Genomic DNA, 20,363 nt, shown 5'->3' with positions numbered 1-20,363 from the left:
GCCCACCCGCCTCTTATATAGGGGCGGGCTGGCCCACTCCGCTCCGCGGCGGGGGGAGAGGGAGGAGCAGGGCACGACCAAAGCGTGGGGGGTGCGCCGGTGCCAGCCCGGGCGGGCGGTTGCGCAGTGGAGCGAAAGGGGGATCGGTGTCGGGGAGGCGCGGGGCGGGGGAGAGTCCGGCCGGGGCTGTGGGGGGGCCGGGGCCATTGCCCGACCCCGAGTCCGGCTTCCCCCGCGACGGCGGGGCGCGGCCGACGGCGGGGAGCACCCCGGCCCGCCTTGCGTCGGTGTGGAGAAAGTGCTAGAAGCGTCGGGGCCGAGGGGCGGCAGCGGGCTCCGCCCGTCTCTCCTCGGCCCGGCCCGGCCCCTCGCCCCCTGCGGGGCCGGGCAGCGCTGCCGGCGGGGTCAGGCGGCAGACATCTCCGAGGGCAACAGCTTTCTCCACCGCCACCAGCCCCGCCCCAGAGCTCAGTTTATCCTCAAAGCGTGTGTCTGCATTTACGGGCCTTAACGCTCCCTGAGCCCCGACCCTGCTGTGTGTGTATTGCATAAAGTACGCTGGTTTTGATGCTCAAGCATTGGGTACTCATGTTAAAAATACCAGTACCATTATAAACTGTCACGGACGTCTGCTGATTGCATCTCTCCAGCTTGAACCAATTCCTGAACCAGTCCAATGAAGCTGCTTATAAAATATTGGGCTTTTAATCTTTTATTCATGACCTGACAGTTTCTCCATGCAATGTCTTTGGACTAGAACATCTCTGAACAAGGAAACAAAACCAACCTACCTGAAATACTAGAAATCACGTGGAGTCCAAACAGCCTTTCAGATTTTACTGGTCAACAGCCAGATGGGAGCCTTGCGGATAACCGAGAGATGCTTCACAGTTATCTTTAAAACAATGCAAATACTGAACAAAACAGTCAGCTGAATGTCTGCAGTCTGTTTGGTTTTGATGACTTTCTTCCTTTGGTTTTCCACCCTGTTTCAGAATGATCTGGACCCCAGTGCAGCAAAATTTCAAAGTACCTGCCTAATTCCAAGCACATTTAAATTATCTTTAAATCTACCGCACTGGAAGTTAGTGGGGAATCATTCATATCAGATGGTTGCACACCTATGTTTTTTGAATTGAGACCTATTTATCAACCTTACTCAGTTCACAATGAACTCCTAGGGAAAGAAGCTTATAGTTCAATCTTTGAAATATGGCTATAAAAGATTCAAGACATGGCATCACATTGGTTCTACCTGTAACAAGACTTAGTGAAGAAAAGAGAGGATAGCAAGGAGGGTTTTGTATTTTATATGCAAAGCTGGGATGTTTCCAGACAGGATAAAGCCTTAAGCAACCTGGGCTGATCTCGTAGCTGATCATGCTTTGAGCAGGAGGTTGGTCTCGAGACATCCTGAGAGCCCTTCCATCCTGAAGTATCCCATGATCCTGTGTTTCAGTCTATCAGTAAAGGGGAGAGTCATACATGCTGTTCGAAACCAAAGATTTTCAGGGAGGAAGGGGGGAAGGTTCACAGTAAATGACAGTTATCATTTCACAGAATCACAGAATCACAGAATGTTAGGGGTTGGAAGGGACCTCGAAAGATCAGCTAGTCCAATCCCCCTGCCGGAGCAGGATTGCCTAGATCATGTCACACAGGAATGCGTCCAGGTGGGTTTTGAATGTCTCCAGAGAAGGAGACTCCACAACCTCTCTGGGCAGCCTGTTCCAGTGTTCGGTCACCCTCACCGTAAAGAAGTTTTTCCTCGTATTTATGTGGAACCTCCTGTGTTCCAGCTTGCACCCATTGCCCCTTGTCCTGTCAAGGGATGTCACTGAGAAGAGCCTGGCTCCATCCTCATGACACTTGCCCTTTACATATTTAAAAACATTAATGAGGTCACCCCTCAGTCTCCTCTTCTCCAAGCTGAAGAGACCCAGCTCCCTCAGCCTCTCCTCATAAGGGAGATGTTCCACCCCCTTAATCATCTTCGTGGCTCTGCGCTGGACTCTCTCTAGCAGTTCCCTGTCCTTCTTGAACTGAGGGGCCCAGAACTGGACACAATATTCCAGATGCGGCCTCACCAGGGCAGCGGAGAGGGGGAGGAGAACCTCTCTTGACCTGCTAACCACACCCCTTCTAATACACCCCAGGATGCTATTGGCCTTCTTGGCCACAAGGGCACACTGCTGGCTCATGGTCATCCTGCTGTCCACTAGGACCCCCAGGTCCCTTTCCCCTACGCTGGTCTCCAACAGGTCTGCCCCCAACTTGTACTGGTACATGGGGTTGTTCTTGCCCAGATGCAGGACTCTACACTTGCCCTTGTTATATTTCATTAAATTTCTCCGCGCCCAACTCTCCAGCCTGTCCAGGTCTCTCTGAACGGCTGCGCAGCCTTCTGGTGTGTCAGCCACTCCTCCCAGTTTTGTGTCATCAGTGAATTTGCTGACAGCGCACTCTATTCCCTCATCCAAGTCATTAATGAATATATTGAATAGTACTGGTCCCAGTACCGACCCTTGAGGGACTCCACTAGATACAGGCTTCCAACTGGACTCTGTCCCATTGACCACCACTCTCTGGCTTCTTTCCTTCAGCCAGTTCACAATCCACCCTCACTACCCGATCATCCCACTTCCTCAGTTTAGCTGCGAGGATGCTGTGGAGACTTTACAGTGCATGAAGAGTTGATCACAAAAGGAAAGATAGTCAAAGATACTATATGTAAAATAAATATTTTGGGCCATTTTTAGCTTGCTTATAGGTATCAATGACGGGTTTCAGCTAATGGTCCCTGATACATACGTAGGAGAGGCTGCATGCAGCTCCTCTGAGAGGATGGCAAAACATCTTGCAGCCTACAAAAGAGAAGGCTAAAAATGGCAAGAAAAATCCTATTTCTGAATTGCACAGTGGCAAATGGTGGTTGTAACTTCAACCTGCCTCAGAGCAATGGCAGTGCTCAGACCCCTAGGTTACAGTCAGCCCTGGGATGGCTCCTGGGTCTGGGCTGTCGGGGGAGAAGGCAAACAGCTGTGCAAGTGTTGTTTCAGTCTCTGTGTGCCCCGAGCAGCACAGGGACCATAGCAGGAGTGATCGTTTCTAAGGGAGAATCTGCCAAATCTATCAATACATTAATTTTAAATAAACAGTAAGTATAACAAGACAAAACCGCTAAAAATCTGCTACAGTTGCAGAAAGATGCCTGCTTCTGGAAAGTCATGTGGAAAGTGAATGTTGTATCCTATCCAGTCCCCATCTACTTCCTTGCAAAGAGGAAGTCTCTGGACCATCTTTGGTCAGTGCAGGTAGATGTACCTAGCACGTTTAACCCAATACATTCCCATTACTGCAATAAAATCAACTCGCCTGAAAAAGTAACTGGAAATACTTGTTAACTTTCTGCACTGTCCAAATGTAACAATAGTACTTGTCGTGTTCAGCACTGTCTGCGAATAAAGCTTTGGTTTGGATGTCTAATCTAGAAAGTGCATACAGAAGAATCTTTGCTACGTGTATAATCTTTTGGCAGATTTTTTTCTCTTAAATACAGTACTCAGTGGTAGTATTTACTTTCTCCCCATGTTCCAGTTGAAGGTTTACATAAGGAAGAACTGGACCTACAATTAAGGACTGTTTCTGAGTGCAGAAGATCTCCTAACAAAAGTAGCCATGACAAGCAGGGTGGTGTAGGAGACAAAGCTGGCCTTAGACAATGCAATGAAATGAAAACTGAGGTTGTACACTATTCTTTAGAAAATAATTTTCCTATTCTTCTGCCAAAATCTAAGCCCTGAGGCAGTCTTAGTCCCCATCTTCAGCTGCACTATCCGCACCTGCCTAGCAAACACCTCAGACTTGTGCCTTTCTTCATTTTCTTATAATATGACTCACTTCCCAAAAGAAGGACCCCAAACCCATTCCTGGAAATCTCCTTAATTCCCTACTTCCTACCCCTCAAAGAAACCACCAGTGTCCATAGCTGGCTGGTAGTGCCCAGGGCAGTGAGATGCAGGTACATCATGGTGCAGGTGATGGAGCTACAGGAACCCTTTACTGCATGTCACCATTCTCCTGGTGCCCGTTTGCATTTACCCTACAGTGAGTTGAAGGTATTTGTGATTACTGCAAGTACATCTGCTGGGTTGGAGGTAAATCCTGCCTGAGGGCAGTTACAACAGCTCAGTTATACCATAGTGTGCTTGAGAGAGGTTGCCTTAAACAGAAATGCAGCATCCTTGAAGAGTTGCTAGGACTACTGTTGCCTAAGGCCAGTTCTGACATAAGTCATGGTGTAACTATGGTGGTATCCATCCATCTATTATAGGGACATTTAGGATGCCTTCATAATCAGCAGTGAGAAGAAGAAATTTGAGAGCATGAGTCAGTGGACCAAACAGAGATGTTAGCTTTGGGCTGAGACAAACTGTGCTGTAGAAACACCAGCTTCTCTTCCTCGACTATAAAGGGAGCCTGTGGGACCCAGTTCAGGTGTAGAGGGCTACAGTGGTGACACAGGCTTTCAGATGGATGAATCCAACCTTAACTGCCTGGTGATGAGAGAAGGATACATATTTTTACCTTGCAGCTCACCATAATTAATGTTATCATAATGTATGACGGAGTATGCAGTATGGCATATAGCAAGGACAGACTTTATTTGTGCATGACAGGCTTTTAGCCTGGTAGATCTGACTGTGAAACAAGACAATTTCCTATCATTTGGCAACTAGTGTGCAGTCGGTAACTGGAAAGCTAATAAAACACCGTCCTTATTTTCCACCACTAACATTTTCCACGTTAATGTATCTGCATGTCTATGCCTGCGTCACTGTAAAGCACAGATGTAAGGGAATTGCCCCCATCTGCATTTGCATATAGGTTCCACCAAGTGGAGAGAGAGAGATATATTTTCTCCATCACTGCTGTACCACTATTACTGTTATCCAGCTATACCACCAAATGTATATAGCTTTTCCAAAATGAACAATCAGTATTAGCTGAAGAAAGCCCTTCTCCCAGATTAGATGCTGGAGAAAGTCTCATGTGTTGTGCGTTAACCAAAGTAGGCAGTTGAGCTCCACACAGCTGCTCACTCACTCCTCCCCAGGATGGCGGAGAGAATCAGAAGGGCAAGAGTGAGAAAACTCTGTGGGTTAAGATAAAGACAGTTTAATAAGCAAAGGGGGAAAAAAAAATAAGAAAAAAACCCAAACAAGTGTTGCAAAAAGCAATCATTCACCACCAGCCAACCAATGCCCAGCCAGTCCCTAAGCTACGGCCCCCTGGAAAACTCCAGCCCCGCCCCCCCCCCCCCCCAGCTTTTATTGCTGAGTATGATGCCATATAGTATGGGATATCCCCTGGGTCAGCTGGGGTCAGCTGTCCTGGCTGTGTCCCTCCCAACTTCTTGTGCACTCCCAGCCTACTGCCTGCAGGGACAGCATGAGAAACAGAGAAGGCCTTGATGCTCTGCAAGTGCTGCTCAGCAATAGCTAAACACCGGTGTGTTATCAGCACCGTTTTGGTCATGGATCCAAACACAGCCCCATGCCAGCTACTATGGGGAAAATTAACTCCATCCCAGCCAGAACCAGTACACTGTGCCACCAAACATAAAACATGACAAGCATATCTGAGGCCACTGCAGGGACAGCGGGCATCAGGGATCTGTGCAAGGCAGTAACAGCCCCCTTCTCTGCTGGTGAATTGTCTGGAGCGCAGCAGTAATTCCTGCATGTGAGTGCCCCAGCCTTTAATTAGAAGATCAGAGGGATCAAGAGGGTGAGCACAAATGACTGCGTTTACAGAGGGCCTGGGTCCATGAAAGCTTTGAGTAGGAAGAGAGGTGTGTGTTTGTGTCTGAATTGCAGCCAGGTTCATTTAAATACCCCTGTGAGGAGTCTCAGTGACTGCAGCCCAGTACTGTGGGGCAATGTAAATCCAGTTATTGCTCAGCACCTGGCTCTCAGCAGCTGCTCTTCAGGTCCATGGGCCAGGAGCTCTGGACTAAAATGTGTCAAATGTCAAGCAGGAGTAAGACTGGGAAGTGAAAGAAGTTCAAAGCAGCTTAGAGCTGAGCTGGGAATGGGGGAAAAACCCCAAATCTTTCTTTACTTAATGTAAAGGTTGAAAAAGCTATGTTCTCCTATCCCCTTCTCCACAAGGAGGGGATGTTTTGGCTAGGAGATGTAATGACTAAGGACTGCTGAGGTGGAGACATGATGAAGGATGTGAACTCTGGGTCTGACCAGGGATGAAGCTCAGCTGGATAGGGGTGACACTGAAGCTATGCAGATAAAAGGGTCAGGCTGATGAGAGGGGCTGCTCTGCCAAGGACTGCCTTTGTGAGTACTGACTGCCAGCAATGACTCTGCAATTGCTCTGAACTACAGCCAAGTCCTCCAGCATGTAAAAACCAAACTCCACAGAATGCAATGGCTCTTCTGGAAGTCTGGAGGTGAAAGCATTAAAGTGCTAAAATGTAGCTTTGAAGGCCTGCCTTGAGAGTCTCAGTTCTGAAGAGTGTGGCCATGGTTTTCTTGAATTCAGATCTGCCTGGCAGGGTGCTTAAGACTCTTCACCTTGTTCCTCTGCAAAATCATGTCCATCATATGGTGATGGTGTCTATCAGAGGCACAGCTTTGTTTCATGGTAGAAGTAGGACAAACAGAGTGACTCCTTTCTCGTTCCGCAAAGAAAGGCAGGAGAGATTTCATTGTTGACAAGGGTGGCTTAGTTTCCAATGAATTTATATTCTGCTTTTACTTGATATGAAAGCTTGCAAGGCTTGTCTCAATGGATAAGGAAGACAGTATATTGGCACCTGGGCAATCAGCTTGTCTCCTTTCCCTCAAACGCTTTCTTTGGTCATGTTAGCAAGCCACTCGTTTTCCTCTATAGGCAGGAACAATCCATCTTTCTAGTATACTTTAGAGGAGAACAGTCTCTCCTTCCTTCCTCTGTCTTTGTTTTGTTAATTTATCCATTCTTGGGATTAGTGCTTTTATCTAGAGAGGTAAAATATACATCTCAAGTAAGAGGACCTCATTTTGTACAATGTTTTAGCATAATACAGAATCACAGAATCACAGAATCACAGAATGTTAGGGATTGGAAGGGACCTCGAAAGATCATCTAGTCCAATCCCCCTGCCAGAGCAGGATTGCCTAGACCATATCACACAGGAACACATCCAGGCGGGTTTTGAATGTCTCCAGAGAAGGAGACTCCACAATCTCTCTGGGCAGCCTGTTCCAGTGTTCGGTCACCCTCACCGTAAAGAAGTTTTTCCTCATATTTATGTGGAACCTCCTGTGTTCCAACTTGCACCCATTGCCACTTGTCCTGTCAAGGGATGTCACTGAGAAGAGCCTGGCTCCATCCTCGTGACACTTGCCCTTTACATATTTAAAAACATTAATGAGGTCACCCCTCAGTCTCCTCTTCTCTAAGCTAAAGAGACCCAGCTCCCTCAGCCTCTCCTCATAAGGGAGATGTTCCACCCCCTTAATCATCTTCGTGGCTCTGCGCTGGACTCTCTCTAGCAGTTCCCTGTCCTTCTTGAACTGAGGGGCCCAGAACTGGACACAATATTCCAGATGCGGCCTCACCAGGGCAGAGGAGAGGGGGAGGAGAACCTCTCTCGACCTGCTAACCACACCCCTTCTAATACACCCCGGGATGCCATTGGCCTTCTTGGCCACAAGGGCACACTGCTGGCTCATGGTCATCCTGCTGTCCACTAGGACCCCCAGGTCCCTTTCCCCTACGCTGGTCTCCAACAGCTCTGCCCCCAACTTGTACTGGTACATGGGGTTGTTCTTGCCCAGATGCAGGACTCTACACTTGCCCTTGTTATATTTCATTAAATTTCTCCCCGCCCAACTCTCCAGCCTGTCCAGGTCTCTCTGAATGGCTGCGCAGCCTTCTGGTGTGTCAGCCACTCCTCCCAGTTTTGTGTCGTCAGCGAACTTGCTGACAGTGCACTCTATTCCCTCATCCAAGTCATTAATGAATATATTGAATAGTACTGGTCCCAGTACCGACCCTTGAGGGACTCCACTAGATACAGGCCTCCAACTGGACTCTGTCCCATTGACCACCACTCTCTGGCTTCTTTCCTTCAGCCAGTTCACAATCCACCTCACTACCCGATCATCCAGACCACACTTCCTCAGTTTAGCTGCGAGGATGCTGTGGGAGACTGTGTCAAACGCCTTACTGAAATCGAGATAGACCACATCCACAGCTTTACCATCATCTATCCACCGGGTTACATCCTCATAAAAGGCTATCAAGTTGCTTAAGCATGACTTCCCCTTGGTGAAGCCATGCTGAGTGCCCCTAATGATCCCCCTATCCTTGATGTGCCTAGAGACAGCACCAAGGACAAGTTGTTCCATCACCTTTCCGGGGATGGAGGTGAGGCTGACCGGTCTATAGTTACCCGGGTCCTCCTTCTTGCCCTTTTTGAAGACTGGAGTGACATTCGCTTTCCTCCAGTCCTCAGGCACCTCTCCCGTTGCCCACGACTTAGCAAAGATGATGGAGAGTGGCCTAGCAATGACTTCCGCCAGCTCCCTCAGCACCCGCGGGTGCATCCCATCAGGGCCCATGGATTTATGGATGTCCAGGTTGCTTAATTGGTCCCTGACCCAGCCCTCATCTACCAAGACAGATTCCTCCTCTATCCTGACTTCTTCTGAGGCCTCAGGGGTCCGGGGCTCCTCAGGACAGCCTCCAGCAGTATAGACAGAGGCAAAGAAGGCATTCAGTAACTCCGCCTTCTTTTTATCCTCTGTCTCCAGGACCCCCACCTCATTCATCAGTGGGCCTACATTGCCTCTAGTGTTGGCTTTACCTGCAATGTATTTGAAGAAGCCCTTTCTGTTGTCCTTGACCTCTCTTGCAAGGTTTAATTCCAAGGAGGCCTTAGCTTTCCTAGTTGCCTCCCTACATCCTCTGACAACAGACTTATATTCCTCCCAAGTGGCCAGCCCCTCCTTCCATGATCTGTACACCCTCTTCTTCCACTTGAGTTTGCCCAGCAGTTCCCTGTTTAACCATGCAGGTCTCCTGGTACCCTTGCTTGACTTCCTACCTGCTGGGATGCTCTGATCTTGAGCTCGGAAGAAGCAGTCCTTGAATGCTAACCAACTATCTTGGGCCCCCTTACCTTCTAGTACCCTGTCCCATGGGATTTCCCCTAGCAATTGCTTGAAAAGGCCAAAGTTGGCCCTCCTGAAGTCCAGGGTTGTGATTCTGCTAGCTATTCTGTTCCTGCCACATGAGATCCTGAACTCTACCATCTCATGGTTGCTACAACCAAGGCTGCCCTCAACCTTCACCTCTTCAACCAGACCCTCCTTCTTAGTAAGGATAAGATCCAGCAACGCTCCTCTCCTAGTTGGCTCATCCACCATTTGCATCAGAAAGTTATCATCAATGCACTGGAGGAACCTCCTGGACTGAGGATGGCTGGCTGAGTAGGCCTTCCAGCAAATATCAGGGTAGTTGAAATCCCCCATGACAACCAGGCCCTGTAATTGCGAGACTGCTCTCAGCTGCCTGTAGAAGGCCTCATCACCCTCCTCATCCTGATCCGGTGGCCTGTAATAGACACCCACAACAGTAATACATGTAAGAGCTAATAGTAATGAATTCTGATTTTGATATAGCACTTGGATGATCTGTGATATGGACTTACATCCCTACTTATATTTTCATCCAGTTGATCCTTTCCTCAGATTAAGAGGCCCAAGAGAAAACAAGATGAGCCATGTCAATTAAACTACTGGTTGCAAGAGAATTAAATAGCAGCACGTGACCCTTGCAATACACTCTCTTGTACAACACTGTGCCTCTTCCCAAGTGCTGGGATGTGCCAGGCCATCCTGGGGTGACCCCAGTCTGCTTCTCCCCTGCAGTCTTCCATTGCTTCAGCCACAAGTTAATTAGCAAACCCTGTCCTTAGACTTGCTTTTGAATACTCATCAGCCATACATAGCACCCAGAAAGCATTCACAGCCTCTCCTCTGGGACTGCTGGAAGAGTTTATCTTAGGTAAGCTGAGTTTCTTGTGAAACAAAATAAAAGGCTGCTCCAAATAATCTCCTGAGCACTGCCCACTCTTAAACTGGAGGAGAGCCGGGGGGGTGCGGGGGAAGAAGAGAGCTGAGGAATGGTGTCAGTCAGTTGAAAGGATATCAAAAAAGTGACACACTAGTACTTTTAAGGTGGTAGAGATGCACTTCCTCAGGTGTATGGGGTGCTCAGGGAAAGGCACCTCCCAAATACCTCTTTACATCAGTGGTCTCCATCCTCAAGAATGAAACCTTTTCAGGGAAAGGACAGAATATATACCTTAGGGAACTGCTGAGGAGGGACCTAACATCTGGACTAAGTCTGTTGTCACTTGTGGTCTCTTTACATGCTATTGTGGCTTTGGTGTTCACAGGGGAATGTGAGGAGCAAATGAAGAAATTGGCTTGCCTGCTGTTGGACAAAGAAGTAAGAGGTAGGGCTCTGCCAGAAGGAAATAGCAAGAGCTTTTGTGTCTGTTGCAAAAAAAAAGGAGCTCTTCCTGCTTGCGTGACAACAGAGGCACCTGTAGACAACGACTGTTGTGTGAAGGGGGTTATTGTGAAATGTTATCACTCCTCCAGTGCAGCAGCACAAACCATCTTACACTATGTCCTGGAGGTCAGTTTATCTTCTTTTGGGGGGAGGGGAGAGGGGATGGATAGTGATAGGGATTACCCAGATGTAAAATGCATTCCTTCATCCTGTCTTTTTTTTATGCAAATGGCGACCTTTAGCAGAATTTAAAGTATTGATACCTGAAATCAGTGAACAACAAAGCCACATCATAAAAAAAATAAAGCAGCTGTTTAGCTAACTCAGTCACAGAATCCTGAAAGATGCTTGCTTTGTTCCAGACATCTGACATGGTCCTGTACTCCTGCTGTATCTTATGAGTAGTCTTCTGGTGAAATGTTTTCATCTGATTTTTATATACATATTCACCCCTGCCTATATAAATTCTGAAATAAGGTGTGCTCAGCTCAGCATGTTCCCTGAAAACTCTATTTTCATAACAAAAACGTCTTAGGTAGTACAAGCTACCCTGAACTTCTATACATCAACAGGGACATGTGTACCACAATATTTACACCAACTTGTGCTAAAGGATTTACTTCCTCACTTACACATGCACAATCTTGAGAAGTGTGGGAATTTTGTTTTTAATTAGAGAAGCACCCTGTAGTAAAGCCTCAGCCACAGACGATTTGGGAGAAGTTCAAGCATGGTTCTTCTGTTAGAGCTTCTTCACCTGGGGAGCAATGTTGGCACAGAGCTGCTGCCAGTCCAGTAAGTGAAGCCGAGAGCCTGAGGTCCCTGGATTGCCCTGAGACCCGCCGGCCTATGTAGTCCCAATCTGCAGGCTGTGCAGGACTCCATGGGAAAGATGCTTTCTGTATATGAGCTAGTCCCAAACTACCTCCTCTTCATCACTCCTAAAGCCTATGGCATATCTTAGAGTTCCTAGCCACTATACATATATATGTATGCTGGATGTGCAGCTCTGTCAGGCTGGTAGCTCAGAAGTGACTCAGAGCAGCACAGCTCTGTCACTTTCTCAGTGTGACCACAGTAGATATAAAGCCTCACAGACCTAGATCTGAGCTGCTCTTGCTTCTCCACTCTGTAACAGTGAGCAGAAGCATTAAATGGATCCCTTAGTCATGCTGGTGGAATTCAGTATGTGCTTTTTAGCTGCTGAGATCTCCAAAGTCTTGCCTGTACCAATTCCTATGTTAATTACAAATTAACAGTAGCTATTCACTTGTATTTACAAGACAAGGCTTTGATTTCAAAATGTGTAAGAATGAGAGACTTAACCCCACACTAATAACCACTTTCCAGAAGTACATCTGGCAGAACATAACCCTTATTAAGTTTTAATTCTGTCACAAAGTGTTTTACACATGGTGACCACCCAGTGCATCGCTAATGCAAAGCAGTTGTGTTGTACGTGCTGTTCTTACTGGGGGAAACAGCAGTGCAGGGGCCCAGCTGCTCTGACACTGCTGTGGATGTCGCCAGTGGAAGGTTATTAGTCTTGGCTCAACTGCAAGCAATTAACATTAAAACCACAGTGAAACAAGCTCAGTTGGGAAACACAGTCCCTTCCAGGCTTGCCTTTGCTCTGAGCCACTCAGAGCCTAACTGTAGTGCCTCCTGTGTGTCTTCAGAGGCTGGGCACAGAGCACCAGCAGTGGCAAGAAAGGGAGGCTTTTCTCCCTCTCTGCTCCAGGAATTTTTCCACACTATTCAAGGAGGACAGTATTTCCAACCCCCCAGCTGCAGAGAAATGTTTAGGCAGTGTTTGTCACTGATGGAGAAACTGTTTTTGTGAAGATCAGTTTAACAAGCACTGTTTTGAAGTGTTTACCCAAAGCACATGTGGGTATGAAGAACATCATCGTTTGGCCCTTGAGCCTTATTGTTTTAGTGGAGGTGTTTAGCTTATGAATGTGCAGGCTGAAACAAGTCCCTGTCTCGGTAAAGAAAAATATTTAGATGGTGAGGGGAACTACACTATGGATCAGAAAAACAACGGGACTGTGTCACATTCTGTAGCTGCAAATATGCAACACATGCCACTCTTTCCAGAGTATGTTTATACACGTAGGGCAAAATTCCCATTGAGTGCATGTGAAGCCTGGGCTTTTCTAGTTGTATTTAGGTCATTAGACACTGGACTTTTGTTTCTCTTATTTCAGAGACAAAGCACTGGCCTTCTGATGTTAGTAAACCTAGCATTTCCAACTTTATCTTAGCTTTCTACACCTCTTAATTAATGTGTATTAGTGGCTGTGAATGTGTATATATGCATATACAGCATATGAGTGGGCTAGCCATTCTGGCCTGAGACAGTTTCCTGACTGCCTCACCAGGAGCTGTACTGCTGCACCACGTCGGGTGCCCATTGAGAAGCAGAACCTGCAGCGCACCACTTCCAGGTAAAGCTCCAAGGTGCGAGAGCACCAGGGCTGAAACACAGCAACTACCGGTGGTGGAGAGGTGTTGGCTTAAAACTTCTAAGCTGTGCCTTATGTTGTGCTGTTTGAACAACTGCCTTCTCAAAATATGGAAAAATTGTAGCCTCAAAGGCAAGTGGCATTCCAAAATCTGTTTCATATTCCTATTTCTCAGATATAGAAAAATATTGGAGATCAGATGTTTCAGTAGCCGTCAGAAAGCAGGGCTATACTTCCCGTTTTAAGCACTCAAGGCAAGAAAGTTCTTAGCTTTGCAAGTGTGAGCTATTCTCTTTATTTGGGTATATAATTACAGGCCTTGCTCTGTGGCAACTTTTGAGTATTTTTGTCTGCCAGAGCCACATAAAACAGTAAATGGAGTTTGCTGAAAAGTTAGTCCTGAAAGCACCTACTGCCTTCTAGCAGAGTGCCTAAGCAGCTGCTGCAGGATTTAGAAACTGCATGAATAGCAGCTTTTCCTTACAAACAGCAGCTTTCCCTCACCTGGCCCCTCTAGCTAGAAGGAAGTCCAAAATAGACAGTTTTCCTGCAGTGGTCACTTGGTATCTTCTCCTATTTCAAATATTGTGATTGTTTGCAAGCTAACACAGTCACACTGCTCACCTCCTCCAGAACTTGCCTGTAATGATAAAAAAAATGGAGCTGCCCTTGTCTGGATGAGTGAGTGGGCTCAGTAAGTGCATCATGTAATCAGGGAGTTTATATGCCTGAGGGCCAGGCCAGGACACCTTTCCTTCACCTCACCCATAGGAAATCCCAATATACTGCTGTACAACAGGCAGGGAAAGGAGAGATCAGAGAATTACATTTAGTCAGATGTCTAAGAGATCATTTATAACTTACTTCACAACTATTCCTGGATGCAAGGCTTTGCATTCCTGAAAAAGCGAGAAAGAAACTTTGAAATTATCATTCCACCTTGCTTGGCATGTCAAGAAATCAGCAAACTGCTGGCCTGCAAATTGCTCTGGATTGAACTTGTACGCATACAGCCTTCGTTAATGTAGTGGTAACGTGCCTCAGACAGCTAATGCAGTGGACAGGAGAGGGCTCCATGAGCATAACAGGAGGCTTTGATTTAGTTCCTGGCTTGAGCTAATGCAGTGGACAGGAGAGGGCTCGATGAGCATAACAGGAGGCTTTGATTTAGTTCCTGGCTTGATTAAACTACTGGAGTAATCTTATCTGAGACTGATGACTCGTGGTGTTTGCTTCTCCATAAATAACACAGGGAAGTTCCTCCATGGCAGGATTAGTCTTTCACTATACGGTTGCCCAGGGAGCACCAGTGAGACAGGAACTCAAAATAACAGGAGCAATATATGCTTTCACACAGGTCCTGGAAAGCAATGCGTCCAGGGGACTGAACCCTCTGAGCATGTTCAAGCCTGTAATGAAAAATTATAGGCTACAAATTTAATTCTTGTATCTCCTGGCTGTATGTATAATGTGCGTGGTGCTTTTTGCTCTTTCTGGAAAATTATTTGAAGTAGTATTTTAAGATGGAGACCATGTCACAGCAAGTTGTGCGAATATGTGTCACGGTTTAAAGCTGGGCCAGCTATTAAACCTGTGGCAGAGCTCTCTGTTAACCCTCCCCCCGCCCCCCGAAAGGAAAGGGAAAGGGAAAAGGGAGAGAGACTTATGGGTTGGAAAGTTAAAACAGTTTTAATAAACTATAATAATGAAAAAAGAGTATAATAATAATATTGGAATAATCAAATATATACAAAACCAAGATTGAGCTCCCCCAATGTCAGCCACGTCACCACCGACACTGCAGGGCAGGCTCTGGGAAGGCCCAGGCTGGGCCCAGCAACAGTCGAGAGCTGGATTCAGGGATGCACGGATCGGGATTGGGGGCAGCAGGAAAACAGAGAGAGTCCTCCTTGGACACTGGCCAAAGGCTCAAGCTGCAGAAGCAGCCCGAAGCAGCAGAAGCAGCCCAAGCAGGCAGAGGCCCCCAAAAACAGGCTGAGACTCTCGTGATCCCCCCACTTTATACTGAGAATGACGTGTATGGGATGGAATACCTTCGCTGGTCTATTTTGGGTCACCTGCCTTGTCCGCTCCTCTCTGCAGGTGCGACCCCCCTTCGGCTCTTCACTCGTAAGCAGTGAGGAATTTCGCAGTGACCTTGGTTTCTCTAAGACTAAGTACAGCAAGAGCCTTTCTGCATAACATCCCTACTGGTGCCTCAGTGATAACTACAAACTTCAAGCGTTATCAGTCCTAGAAGCAGACACTGTCTGCAAAACATGCAGTTAGTTTCAGAAAGTGCAGTTGCTTAGAAGGCACTTAGCTGAAAGTAAAAATCACTGAAAGGCAAATTGGCCTGGTTTAGGCCAAACCAGGACAATATGTTAGAGAAAGAGTTCCAAAGAAAATTACCATTCTGCTGTAACTGAATTTTCCTAATTAAATTTCTATGTTAAGGTTGGGTTTAGGATCAATATATTCAGAAAAAGGTGGTTTGATGGTGTAGGTTCCTCTGAAAGCACAGGTGCACGACTAGATGGTAGCCCACTAGATGGTAGCCTTGCTTACTTCATAGTCACCTCTTGGCTACTGTCCTCTGCAGTGAGAAACAGTTTCATGGGATCGTTGCACACTTTAACTGTCCCCCTGCATGGACTAAGCCTTAAGTAAAAAGCTGGTCTATAGAAGAAAACGGGGAGACACTGTTAATTTCTCCTGAGAGAGCATTTGGGGGCACCGTCCGTCACGAAGCAGAGTCTGCAGACCCGTGCCGTGCTGAGGAAGGTTGGGCCCATAGGGTTACTTGCCAGTGGAGACTTCCACGGGCAGTCATTCCTTGTCGCAAAGTCGGGTGGACTTTGACCAAAATGAATTTGCAGTCATAGTTCAAACATAGAAACAGCAAGATGATGATGAAATGATTTTATGGTATGAGCTGATAATATAGAAAGGCCTCTTTTCTTTTCCTGTTATGTTTATAAATGCTGTTTCATGAGAAGTTTGTGTCTTAGGCACAGAGGCAGTAAGTGCTCTGTATCAATTCCTGAAGGCCAAAACCACAGGAACTATTTCATTGTACTTGGAAAGTTAACACATCGGATTGCTCTAAACCAAGAGATCCATATTTGATGAGACTGGCTGAGCCTATGCAAGCAGTACCTCCACCTGCAAACGTTTCTGAGAAGTCTGAGTGTATTGAGCGGCTGTCCATTTAGGATGTATATGAAGTTCCTTATTTAGTTTCCCCAACACTTCATTTTTATGACTCTGCTTACTACACTGCAAGCCAAAGTGCATTATGTAGACTATGTAACTAAAGGTTAATCATAATTTTAACCACATAGCGAAAACCACAATGCAGTGCTTTTACACTTCTCATCAACGGAACGTGAATTTATGAGTATCTTGCCTGGCTATTTCTGTCAGGGAAATATATTAATAGGCTATTCACTAATAATCTCGGGTAACTTGATAGGTGTCTTGCATCTCTCCAATAGAGAAAGTGCAAATCCAGGGAGAGTTCTGCTCCAGTATGCCGTAAAAGCGTAAAAGCTTTCCCTCCTGTTGGATGATGTGCTTTGCTGAAGAGGGAAGCATCCTGATTTGCAAATGCTGGAATCTGATGAATCACCTTTGGATGTCTCAGGAGGTCGTCAGTCCTTGTGGAACTGATCGTGATGACACATTTGTATTACAGATCATTAGAACTATTTGGAGGCTTTTTTTTGGAGCTTCACCATAGTTCTGGATCTAAAAATATCAATTAAAATGTGAGTTTTAGCCTATAAAAGTGTTGCTCTTTTTAAACAAATTAGAAGATTAAATCACATCTGATTTTAAGACAAATGGAAAAATGTGGGTATCACTACAAACAAGAACAATACATTTAGAGGAAGTTATTAAGTATTACAGTATAATTTCCAGGTGCTTTGCTCTGAATTATTACATCTTTGACTAATTGTTGCTTCTTCTTGTTAATCACTGTAGCACTTATAATTGCAAATTCTTTTTTCTGTTCTTTATGAACAGAGATGTCAATATGATCTTCTAAAACCATAAATATTTCTAATTAAAGATGCTATATTCCTATTCATCTTAATGACCTCTTTAATTGCACTCAGTTCATGAGTGTTCTGCTGTTATCAGGAGCATAGTTGTAAAGCCAGGGAACAAAATACTGAAGAAGGTTCTGGAATGCATAGGAAAAATCATCCCTTCCAGATAAATAGATTTGCCATTATAAATGGTGTGATAAATTTTAAGTAGACTTGAGCACTTCAATAGGATTGGTAAATGTGTTTTTGTTTAAGAGAAAATGAGACTGGCCATTTCATTACAGTAATAGTCTTTGACCTCCTTGTCTCTTTGGTCACTCCAATATGGCACTGTGTTTTACTGCTGATTGTTTTGCATCTGTTGTTCCACGGACTTCGTAGGATTGTTAGAAGGTGTAGGAGTAAAATGTCTGTCAGCAGTTACATGCTTTCCACCGAGCTACCATCCCATGTTAATTTTTTTGCTTTAGCAATGAGCAGTGTATTCCCCTGTAATCTCAAAAGCCTATTTTGACAGAACAGACAAAATCCCACATACTTGGAAGGCTTTAAACAGAAGGATCTTCCCATGGGTCCGTTCTTTTAAGCCTCACTACGAACTGTTTGGGATGTTGCCGTGATTCTCCACTCATTCATCTCAAGATGTGCCTAAGGATTCACTCTCTCAATATTACTCTATGGTACTGCAAGTGTGAGGTTTCCAGGACTGGTCCCTTTACTCCTTTGTTTTCCGCGCTTGAGAACACCCCGTTTACTTCCCATCCATGCTGGCTACATAACTTTTGAGACTCACCAGAGCACAGCTGCCTGGAGCGCTATGCTGGAGTCAAGCGCTCTCCATTATAGAATCATATCATAGAATGTCATCATATCATACGCCTGTCCCCCCGCATAAACCTACCCCTTCACGGATGGACATCGGCTCTGGAAGTTACCGATGAGCTCCTAACTAAAAGCCCAACAGCGCCGCACCGCCGAGGGGCACCGGCCGCGGCCCGGGGCTCAGCCGGGGCGGGGGCGGAGGCTGGACGGCCGCACCTGGCGCCCCGGCCGGTCGGCGGGCACACAACATGGCGCCACGGCGCACGCCCCCCCTGCGGGCCGCGGCTCTGGGCGGTGGCCGGGGCGGAGGGAGAGGAGGGGCGGCGGCGGCCGGAATCGTTTCCTGGGTAAGCGCAGCGGGCTGGGAAGCGTTTCCGGCAGGCTGGCCGCATCCCGCAGCGGGCTACGGGCGCCTCCGGGGCGGGCGGCGCAGCGCCGAGCCGAGTGGTGCGGCGGGCAGGTGCGCTCCGCGGCCGGGCCGGGAGGGAGGGAGGGGAGGGGAGGGGAGGGGAGGGACGGGCAGTGCAGCGCAGCGCAGCGCAGCGTGCCCCGCGGCGGTGGCGGGGCTCTCGGTGCGCGGCCGCCCGCCGTGCCGCCGCTCTGGCTGGCTCGCTGCCGGGAGAGAGTCCCGCTGCCCTTGCCCGGGGCGGCTCCGTCGCATCCTGGCCTCGGGCGTGCGGGGCCGGCGGCGGCCTGCGGCTGCCGGTGCCAGGGCCGGCCCGCAGCCCCGATCCCGCTGCTTTCCGCCGCCGTGCAGGCGCGCTGCGGTGCTGCCGCTGCTGCAGGGAGCTGACCGGGGCGTCGCGGCTAGCGTGGGCTTCCCTCCCGCGGGCGGCGGGTCTCGTTCTGCTGGGGCGGGACGTGGCGGTGTAAGGTGATAAGGCTTGAAAAGTGGCCAGACTGCCTGTAGAAGTGGCGGGGTTTGATTGTTTTTTTCGTGATTGCTAGAGTGGGCTTTGTGAGTTCATCTCTGTGATTAAATCGCACTGGAGGGTTGCACGCGGGGTTGCAGATGGGGGTATGCAAAAATACTCGGAAGAGAACGTGGACCCCGTTTAATCCCGCTTGAAGTTCTCAGGAATTCGCTTGAGTCCCATGACAGCGACGGAGCTACTTGTAGTTGTGGCTAGGGAGAGAATGAATTCCGACAGATAAAATAAAATAAAATGGAAAGTGTAATGGTTTGGATTTGTACTTGATTGCTTTGCCTGCTTCTTTGCAGTGTTTTGTAATTCTCGGCTGGGATCCTGCTTGGTCGGGAGGATAAGTGCAGTTGTGTGCTTTAAACACAAAATAACTAAAACCAAGAGGGAAAAAAAAAGCAAACCTGCACTGGTGATGGGCTGGTAGGCTTTGTGCTTTGTGGGTGCTGTTGGTGGCTGTACCAGATAACGGTATCTGCAGTAAGTTGTACAGGATCACAGTATCTGCAGCAAGTTACAGTGGTTACCCGAAGATCTGCTGTGTTGCCCCAGAAGCCGAGGTGGGGGTTGCTGCTGAGCTGCTGCAGGCTTGCTGTGTCCTCTGGCTCACCTGTGTGTTTCTCCAGTTCATTCTAGATCTGTCACGTCATCGTCCTGCCATCTCATGCTCTGGTACTCTCTGGAAGCTTGAATGAGTTGTCTATCTTGTGTTTAAAACTATTTTCTGCCTGCATAATTGCATTTGGTTGAAATAAGTGTGCAGATGTCCTAGCACTTAAAGGGAGAGACATCCTCTTATGGTGACCTTGGGACAAAATCTTGGCCAATTAACTTCCTTGCCTACCTGGAACAGCCATGCTGAGTATGGATATTTTTGTTCTTCCTTTACAGCGATGACTGTTTGATGGAATACTTTTTCGCTTGTATTTTTGGTTTTTTTTGGCCACCTAAGGGAAATCGAGGTTTGGAGAGGACTTTTCGTCAGGAAGAATAGTTTTATTATGTGTTATGAAGAATACATGACTTGGTTGTAAAAAGGAGGAAGATTCTTGGCTCTGAAGCAGCACGAGTGAATGTGCCCATCCCGGTGAATGATCTAAGCAGATCACAACAGTGTGGGAATAATTTTCTAGGAGAGGGGATGCATAACTTGGAAACCTGCATTATTTCTTCTGTTTTTCCAGTTCTATAGCTAAGTCAGGAACAGTGACAAAAAACAGTGACAAAAATGGTCATTTTTGGTGGGGCATTGGGTGGGTTCTGCTGTGCTCTCAGTCAGGAGAGATGATGACTTCTGTAGGAAATGCCTGAGGAGCCTAGAGAGGGCTGCTGCAGGGTTTGAGCTGAAGAGAGTGGTGGCTTCAGGAGCTAGTTAGGGAGGAATTTGAGTACTTGAAATTGCCTACTGTAAGGATTTTTTTAGCAGAGGCTGTGAAAAACTAAAATGAATCCTGATAGTTGATAGGTAATCAATTGATTACATCTCTGTCATCTGTCAGATGGCAGATCCA

The 20,363-nt window shown here is 47.2% G+C and overlaps 1 protein-coding gene across 9 annotated transcripts in view; it reads left to right on the top strand.

The window, feature by feature from the left end:
* Window positions 1–18,305: 18,305 nt before the first annotated feature.
* APBB2 (amyloid beta precursor protein binding family B member 2) overlaps window positions 18,306–20,363 on the top strand; it is a 215,238-nt gene continuing 213,180 nt past the window's right edge. For 7 of the 9 annotated variants that reach the window (XM_068402953.1, XM_068402954.1, XM_068402950.1 and 4 more), the window contains exon 1: window positions 18,306–18,389. The gene's annotated coding sequence lies outside the window, so the exon portion shown is untranslated. The remainder of the gene's footprint in view (window positions 18,390–20,363) is intronic. The other 2 variants (XM_068402952.1, XM_068402951.1) reach the window with 1 other exon arrangement.

Source organism: Nyctibius grandis, chromosome 6, assembly GCF_013368605.1.
Source record: "Nyctibius grandis isolate bNycGra1 chromosome 6, bNycGra1.pri, whole genome shotgun sequence".
NCBI classification, from domain to species: Eukaryota; Metazoa; Chordata; class Aves; order Nyctibiiformes; family Nyctibiidae; genus Nyctibius; species Nyctibius grandis.
Note: the sequence above shows the minus strand (reverse complement) of the source record. Positions and strands in the feature narration are given on the sequence as shown.